Source organism: Drosophila miranda, chromosome XL (genome assembly GCF_003369915.1).
Source record: "Drosophila miranda strain MSH22 chromosome XL, D.miranda_PacBio2.1, whole genome shotgun sequence".
Lineage (NCBI taxonomy): Eukaryota > Metazoa > Arthropoda > Insecta > Diptera > Drosophilidae > Drosophila > Drosophila miranda.
This window is the reverse complement of record NC_046673.1, coordinates 8564474-8573698: the sequence shown is the minus strand read 5'-3', so window position 1 is coordinate 8573698 and position 9225 is coordinate 8564474. Positions and strand designations below refer to the sequence as shown.

At 40.6% G+C, this 9225-nt stretch overlaps 1 long non-coding RNA gene across 2 annotated transcripts; it reads right to left on the bottom strand.

Moving 5' to 3' along the window:
• Nucleotides 1-2801: 2801 nt before the first annotated feature.
• On the bottom strand, nucleotides 2802-5702 carry LOC108164916. Of its 2 annotated transcripts, XR_004474615.1 has the most exons (4): nucleotides 4913-5702; nucleotides 4709-4851; nucleotides 4086-4524; nucleotides 2803-4023 (listed from the first exon to the last, which is right to left on the bottom strand). It is a non-coding gene; the product is annotated as an uncharacterized LOC108164916 (long non-coding RNA). The 2 variants fall into 2 exon arrangements; XR_001775926.2 differs by having other exon boundaries at nucleotides 2802-4023; nucleotides 4709-5701.
• Between the last annotated feature and the right edge of the window lie 3523 nt (nucleotides 5703-9225).

The following is a 9225-nucleotide window of genomic DNA, read 5'->3' as shown; positions in this document are numbered from 1 at the left end:
TGCAATAAAATCAAATCAAATTTAAATAGAAATGACCAAAAACAAACGATGAACAAAATCAAATCAAATTCAAAATGCGTTGCGCTCTGACAAAATATCAGAACACTGTCTCGTTGTCGTTGGCTACACTCGGTACTCATAGATGCCAGGGGTATGTTAAACTTGTGAAAATGCCAAGATCTTAGACTCTTCAAGAACTAGATCAACCGGATTTTGTCTGCAGACAATTGCGTTTTCACAAACTTACGCCCCTTCCCGCCCCATTAGCATCCACAATTTGGAATAAAGTAGAATCAGTAGCAGTTTCGATGAGATGGAATAGGTATTAAAGTTTGCAGAGTCTCTCTTTCTTAGTGGGGCTTAGCAGGTAAGGGTGGGTTTCTTGTCCACCATTTACTCAAAGAGGGCCGGCCACCTTTAGCTCTCTCCCAGTGAGATCGTACCCGAAACAGCACATCTCTCCCTCTCTCTTCCTGCCATCACCCCTAGGATTATCGTTTTTTCTACCCTGGGCCTGAGTAACAGGTATCTTGATGTCGAGGAACTTGTGCCTCGAAAAATAAAACATTTCGACTGGTTTTTTTATTATTTTTATTCCATTCTTTTTATTCGATTTTCCTTCTTTCTCTTGATGTTCTGATGCGTCTCCTTCGATTTTTTGTTGCGTTATTTTCTTTTGTTGATTTTATAATGGTATTTTGGTTCGATTCGGTTTGAAACGTGCGGCCGAACAAACTGTTTTTCTTGTTTGTGTATTTATAATTTCTGTCGGTTTCCAGTTTGTACTTTTTTGAATGATACTCTTACGGATTGGTGAGATTGGTGTATTTTGTGGCTTGACGGGAGTCTAATACTGTCTCCAGGCTCTTAATACTCGTAAGTAAAATGAATAGATGAACTTCTTGGAGAAGAGATAGAGAAAGAAAAAAATGCATGTATTTGTAATATGGTAAGGGTATTCCGATTGCGTCGCCTGAATGCTGAATGCCTATATTTCGTTTTTCTGTCTTTTTTTTTTTTAGTTGACTCCTCATCCCCCTCCCATTGGTGTTTCGTTTAATTTGCATGCAAATAGAGCAACGACGGGGTCAGGCCTCCAACAGCCCCAACCCTACGTTCATCTCGGCCTTTCTGGGTTGGTTAGATGGTTCGCTCGTTGGCTGCTGGCTGGTCGGATGGTTGGACGGCTGAGGTGTTTGTTTTATTTTGACATCTTTCGGCTGGCCGGTTGTTAGCTTTCGTCGTTAATTAAGGTTTATGGACAAATTATGGCCACAAATTGGCAATTAAAATTAGAACGCGCACATAAATTCAAGAGCATCAACAGCCAAACAAAGCAGATGGTAAAAAGCATCTTCTCGGCTGTTCGCTGGCCTCCTCCCACTCCTACTCCTCTAGCGGTTGCAGTGAGCCGGCTCTATCATCATCTGGGACACAATATTGTCACTTGACTGGTTTCTTCACGTCTAATTCGTTGCACAACCAAGTCAACTGTGTGTCCAACTGGTTTCTTCACCCGTTTAGTGTTGAAACATTGATAAATGCTGAAAATGTGGGCGTACTTGCATAAGATGAAACGAGTATCGTAGTCTGCAGCTCTTCACTATCTTGGAATGGTCCGAAGTGGTTCGGGAAAGTCATGGGATCTCCTTTCAAAAGAGGAAGACTCACAGCACACTAAGCCCATGACAGCTTCTGTTTGAACTGTCTTTCGGGAATCTCCACAACCCTATTCAAGTACCTATTAACCATTCCACTTATCCCATAGCCATATCCACACTCATTCCAACGACCGACTTCCACCTGCCTCAAATGGCAAAAACACAAAACGATTGGCGGGGCGAAGAGCAAGAAGAAGCCTTGTCAATTACATTGAAAATTTCACATTTTAGCAGGCCTCGCTTTGCCACAATCATTTACACTAAATCACTTAAGTGTACAAGTGTCTGTGGACCGCCCAAAAAAGCAGAAAACAAGAAGCGGCTAGGAAAAAATTAAACGCAGGAGATTGAAGCGAGGAAAATCGCCGCCCATAGACACCCCACGGATGGGAAACGGATCTCCGAAGAGAGGAGAGGAGAGGAGAGGACACGAGATCGTAAAAATTTACGCATATTAAAAATAAACCAAAGTGGAAGAGGCCCCAACAAACGTAAAAGAAGAAGTGTATGTCCACACATGTAGTACATATATGGCGGGCATATACATATGTACATAAGTATATTTATAAGCTGAAACTACTTTTGCATTGGGGTCCACACTAATTTAGCTAGCTGCTCTCCGATTGGCGGAGAGTGCCAGGTGGTCACAGGTCTAATGCAAGCGAAAACCCCGAGTCAGTGCTTAATCTGAGCTCCCCTGACGACCGGATCGGTCCGACTCTGCACGTAACATGTTTCCTCGAGCCTCGCTCCTGCCCGGCTCGGCTCTGAGATCTCTGATGGGTAAGTTCTTCTTCCCCGGCTCTGCTCTTCTCTGCGTGCGTGGAGCATCCTGGCCCCTAGCACAGCCTGTTGCCTGCTGCAAGCCGATGCTGGTTGATCATGCGTGGTCAGTGCTGATCATACTTAGCCGCATCTCGGCATGAAAAAGCCGCTAAATGCGGAATGAGCTGAGGCCTGCTGCCAGGGCATATAGAATGCAATGAATAACGATGGCAAGCGTGGCAATGAATTGCTATGAATCGAGAGCAAGTAAGTAAGAATAAATGTATTATGTTAAAGGTTTTAAAGAATCGAATAAATAAAGAACATATAGAAGATCCAGTATCAAAAAACTGAAGTGGAATAAGTGTGTAACGTTTTTCTAAAAAGGTTTCAATACGAGGAGTATACCTTCTGAGGGCTTCGTTCTGTTAAAGTGAAGCCACCAACAGGGTCATCACTGTCTGAGGACACAGCCCGACAACCGACAACCGACAACCGTTGGCGGGCAACTTGTGCAGCTTTGCGGCATTTCAAAGCCTGCTTGACTGCTCCACTTTGGCGGTGTTTGGCTTGTCCCCCATGCAGCCAGCCAGCCATCCATCCATCCATCTGGAAACTGGTTCAATGCCTGACTCGCTGCCCTCCCAGCATATAACGAGCTTTGCTTTTCGGTTTGATTTTGTTGCCTCTCTGCGCTTTTTTTTTGTTGTTTTATTTATTTTTTACCTGTGTTTTTTGCGCACAGGTGGCTGCACTACACTAGACTACACAAGTGAGTGCGGCAGAGAGAGAGAGAGAGAGCGATCGCGCGTAATAAGCCGCGAAAACATTGCTCAGGTATTCCTCGATTCCTTTTCGTGCGCAATCAGCAGTCAATGCAAAAGGCGAGGACGAGGACGAGGACCAAGCTGGAGAACTGCGAGGAGTGCGAGTGGGGAATGGGGATGAGCTGGAACCGGTTGGAGCGGCACCTTGATACCAGAAGGATGCTGATCGTTGAATGGAGATAATGCAACTGGCTCTTCCCAAGTCCCCTCCTGAAAGTCCCATGTGTAGGCAAATTATGCCCGCGATGAGTATGGGGACGGACCCTGGCCAAGATGGACAACGGCAGCAGTCAACACTTTCGCAGTCTGGGCGCAGATTTCAGCATTTGGCCCATTAATCATTGACCGCCTGCTGCTGCTGCTGTTGGGACCTGCTCTGCTTTGGTCCCATGTCCAGCCCCAGCACCAGCACCAGCGCCGGGCCCAGGGCCAGGCTCTGCAGCTTGGTCTCTTCTCATTATGATCGTTTAATTGAAATGTCATAGAGGCCATTGTGAGCGTCGCGGGGGCTTACAAAATTAACAAGCATTTAACCTCCACCTTTTCCAGCGTATTACTTAATTTCCATCTCGAATTTATAGCTCAATTTTGGAGTGCAGCCGAGTTTTTCAGAGTTTTTACACTGCTTCCGCACTTGACGTTACATTTGAAGGACATGTTGGTAATTTTTACTGGAAATTTTATATTCTCAATTCTGTGTGGCAGTCTTTTGCAATTCTAAATTGAGTATCTATTTGGGACTCTACATATGTAAATATTCAATTTTTTCACTGCAAAGAAAGAATAGCATTTAATTTAAAATAAAATGAAAATTGTATAAATTATGCTTTACTCGATTTGAATGTTTTCTGTTTCTGCTGTGCAAACATTTTGGGGGCGCGGTAGCTGTACAGTGTGTCTCCATCTGACAGTTTTGCCTCGGGCCAAGACCCGGCCCGACCCGTCCATTGGAGGTTAGCTCCGCGTCACAAGTTGTGCAGTGGACTCGGGCTCGGGCTCGGGCTCGGGCCCAGGTCCGTCCTGTCCCGCTTTCCTCCTGGAATGCCACGACAAAGTAAAGGCCTCGCTGCGCTTCCGCAGAATCACTTAACGCTTGATTACACCGATTGACGTTTTGACGAGGCACTGATGCTGCACAAGTCGATGATGATGATGATGACGACACGAATGCTGCTGCTAGTGCTGCTGATGCTGCTCTTGGGGCTGGATCCTATCCTGTCCCTGGTTTCGTAGAGGGTCTGCCAACTGAAACCGAAATATGAAGGGGAGCACTGAAACAAACAAAAAAAAAACAACAAAACACAAAAAATGAGAGCTGAAAAAAAACGATGAAATCTGAAGCCCCTGCTATCCAGAAAACTGTTGAGGGCGAGGGCGGGGCTGGGGCTGCCGTTGAGACTGAGGCTGATGTTGTTGGTGCAAGCTGTCAATGGTGACTAGAACGTTATTACATACCCATATTATGGATGGAGCAGGATGGCTGCATGACGGGGCTGGCTGGAGATGGAGATGGAGATGCTGGAAGCGGTCGCTGGCTGTCGATTAAAATGTCATTCCATTTTGCTGCCGTTGGTTGCAGTGTTTCTCCAGTGTTTGTGCTGCAGATAGAAGTAGTTGTCATTCTGAATGTTGAACGCTGTTCTTGGAGCTGCAATTTACAGATGCCGCTGACGCTGCTACATTGCTACAATTGTTTTACGATATGTTTTACAAAAGCTTTTTGAGCGACCGGTTTTGAATCGTAATAATCTTACGATTTGCGAAAACCAGAGCACGCACTTTTCCGATTTGACAATCAATTCGCAAGTTTTTGCAAATAAAAATATAAGAAAATATTCAGGAAAAGTGGAGTAGTAAAAAGTGGTTCACTCCAGGATGTGGGCGCTCCAAGCGAAGGGACAAACCAGCCCCAACAGATCGGGGAATCGGAGCTGCAACTCGTTCGATTGATATAAGACGTTGGTTGCTGTTTCTGCCCATCGATATATGAATCTTGAAATTCAAAAGCAACTCCAGCAGATCCGTGAATAATCTGCTTCTTGTTGAATCAATATGATCAATACTGCGATTGACGTTGGTTTCCCTGTAAGGAAACTAATTTACTTTTAGTCATATTTGAAGGTAGAATAGGTTTGTTTTTTTATCTTAATTTATGTATTTAATTTTACTGCCGTGTCAGAATAGCCGATTTCTTTAGAAGTGCATTTCAATTTGATTCCGAGGGAAGGGGTATATATGCCATATCCATTCTGCTTATGCACAGTGGGCCAGCGATCCCATTTTTTGACGTAAAAAAGTAATAAAGCTAGAGACTTCAAATTTTGTACACAAAATATTATCGACGTGTATATATATATATCTTAATTTTAGACCGATCCGACCACGCCCACACCAAACGCCCATAAAAGAAAAGATTCGCTAATATTGATTTTTAACACGTTGTCCATTATGATAGAATATGCTATTAAAATTCTTAAAAATTTATATTTTTACACTTAAACTCAATACTTAGAGGGGGATGAATGTTGAAGTTTTTCAAAGTACAACGAATTTATTATTATTAATCTTCTTCTACATCTATTTCTATTGAAAATGAATTTTCATTATCGGAATCCGATTCGTCACTTTCACACATACCAGAATAAGTATCAGTTTCTAGGGAAGCATTATTGTTATAAAAAATATTTTCAAAACATGGTGTTTCTAAAAGTTCAATAACAGCTTTCGGCAATGGATCCTTTTTATTTCCACCCAATCTTTTTGTCAGATAGATGCTCGATACAAGAGGATCAGAGGAATCCATTGCTCTTTGGAAAACATCTGTCATATTGTTGCGTCGTGAATCCTTTCGAGCATGTAATCGTCTGTCACTCTTATAGTATTTATTGCGTGCTTCCGAAGCGTTTTCTCCAAGAACACCTACTGGCAGTACTGATGCTTCTATTATTTCGAAACCGTGAATTAAAACTTTATGAACTGTTGCCGACATCGGAAACCATGAGTACAAGGACATATATAGTGTAACTATTTCTTGACAATATTTTTTAAATAGTTTTGCATCAATTGACAGCTGGCAGGAAATCGCAATTAAAATGTTTTGAAAATATGTGATGAGAGACTCATCAAGACCTAAGATTTGAGCGAATAGCTTAGCTTTTGAAAAGGCTTTTCTTGCTGTGTTGCCGTCGTTGGTGTTTCCACTTCCATTTTGTTTAGGCTTGTCGACATGTAGAGCCATATTCCTCCACATCTTCTCCTGTATGAGCTTTTACTTTTTCGCCATTTCTTTTTTTCCATTTTCATCTCTAACTTGCCATTTTTCGAGTCCAGTTCTATAAGCAATTTTAAGAACAAACTCAAAAAATCGAATCCATGCGTGAAGTGGACTCATGCCATATTGTAATGTTCCACGTCTAGGCTTAAATTTCGGTGAATCCATATTTCCACTTTCCATGAAATCTTTTGGACTTGCTCCACAGATGAGACATAATTGGCAAGATTTAGTTTCAGCCAAAATGTTCAAAACTTTCCCGTCTAAAAGTGTCATATTCAGATTATATTTTACTGTTATGTTTCTTCCATTTATAAATGTTCAGACATATGAAGATAAATCTTTAATTTGATCGTCCAAATTTTTTTTTTCTACGATAATATGGTCTTTAGTCTCTTTAACAAATTCAAGTTTGATTGGCCTACAAAATCTAATAGACTGAGGACTACGATTTAGCCACAATATATTTCCAATATCATCCATTAATTTGAGAGGAACCATTGTTGTCGCGAAAAGGGATTGGTCAAAAACCATTAGATCGCTGACAAAAAAGTTTTTTCTCCGTGCTTATTTTGTATGCCTTCAGTTCTTCGAAAATCCAACTCGAAAGTGCTGCGGCGTTTCGATTATTCTCAATGTAAATACTGAGCAGCTTTTCATAAGTGAACTCCACCTCACCTACAAATAAATTAAAATGCGCACACCGGCGCAAAATGGCGCAAAAATGAGGTTTTAGGATTATTTTATACACAGCTTGCACTACAATATTACATAATTACTTTCTCGCACAATTGCGCACAAAATTAGTTATTGACCATAAGAGATGGGCACATTGGTTAAGTATTCTCTACCTTTGGACGACACAAATTAATACACACAAAAACATATTCAAAAACATGAGCACAAATTTGTTTAATATAATAACTCTACATACCCTGGCCTTTCTTTTCCATTACTTTGATTTCAGTTTTTGAACTTAGTTTCAATTTGGTAAGCTCTCAAAGTAAACAAACAGTTTCCCGCGTTTTTTACTATCGATTGCAGCTTATCAAACAGCTGACTTTAAAACGTTGCAAAAAGGCCAAGGATGCATTAAAACAAAAAAGATTTTTGATTTTTTTTTAATAAATGTATATACTAATTAAATGTTAAATTAAAATTAAGTTTCATTGACATGCATTTTTTCGAATTAACGTCGAAAAATGGGGTCGCTGGCCCACAGTGTTATGGAGGGATACGGGGGAAAGGAATGACAATATTTTGTACACTGAAAGTTGCAAGCTCAAAACTATTCTCTCAGAGAATAAAAATACGTTTTCTTTGTATGTTTTTTAGGTCTTAAAAACACATCTGACAATACAAAATCTGCATTATAAATTTATTTTAATACATATGGACGTTGACTGTCTTTTCCCATATTTATTTATTCCCTTGAAAATGTTCGCCCCTTCAGATCTGCCTATTGTTGTCTATAGAAGTATGTATAATGGAAAATCTGTAAGCATATTTTAAACAACCTTTGAGTCTAGAAAAATTAAGACAATATTAAATTACTGAACAACGGCAACATTTTGTTATTTTTGTGGCCGAAATGATCAAATTTGTGTCCCTAGTGCAGAGACCTGTTGAAAATAGCGGCAACTGCCCAAAAGAGGCTTCTGCCATTTGTCCGTTGTAGCAAAGATGCTAAAAGATATCCACCAAATGCAATTAATATTTAAGCATTTTATATACCAACAATTGCTTGAGTTCGCTGCTGGCCGGAGCCTGCCTGCGGCAGACCAGAACAATCAGACCAGTAGCAGCGGAGGCCACAAAAGCAGAGTAGCAACAATAAGAACAACTAACTTTTTAAGTTGACTTACTCGCCAAGTTGTCTGAAACGAAAATTTCCATTAACTATGCAAATTGCCAGTAAATTTTGCACTTATTTTTCGATAAGGGAAGGATAAGGGCGGGAGGATAAGGGCTGGAAGGACGGAGTGGTTTGAGTCACTCATTAGCAGGCGAGCGGGGTGGTTGGAGTACCTACAAATGACCAAAAATGATCAATATCAATAGAATGTAGTTTATTTCACTTTTCTCTAACATTTTTTGGTAGCACACATAGAAAAAGAGCTGGTTCCCCACCCACCATAACAACACACAAAGAAAAAACAATTATTTCCAATCAATACATCGATTGGAAGCTAGAGGGTATGAAGGGTATACAGAACTAGTCCTAGTGCGACTAGGATTTTAAATACAATTTCATGTGTCTAGAAGTTTCTTCTTTAAACAAATTTTATTGTTAATTGAACCTTCGATTTTACAGTGTTTTATTTCCTATGAGCCGATTTTTGCATGGAAATTGTAAGAGTATTATGAAATTAAAGAATGTTTTAAAAAGTTTAAAATTCGGCAATGGGATATTAAACGAATTATTTTCATTTCAGATCAGCGATAAACATTTTCAGTTGCGTTTGAAATTGGCTTTTCGTAAGTAAAATTTATCTGTACATTCCCTTTCGCTTTCCATTTCCCATATATGTTCAAATGTACAGCAAATGTGACGTGAAGTTGCTTGTCTTCCGTCGATTGAATTTGTTGCTGTTGTTGGTGGGTTTGTATTAAACATTTGATTGTTTTTGTTGGATATATGGGTGTGCTCGTATACGGATTGGATATGTATGCAATCTTCCATGCGTCCTATGCATAAATA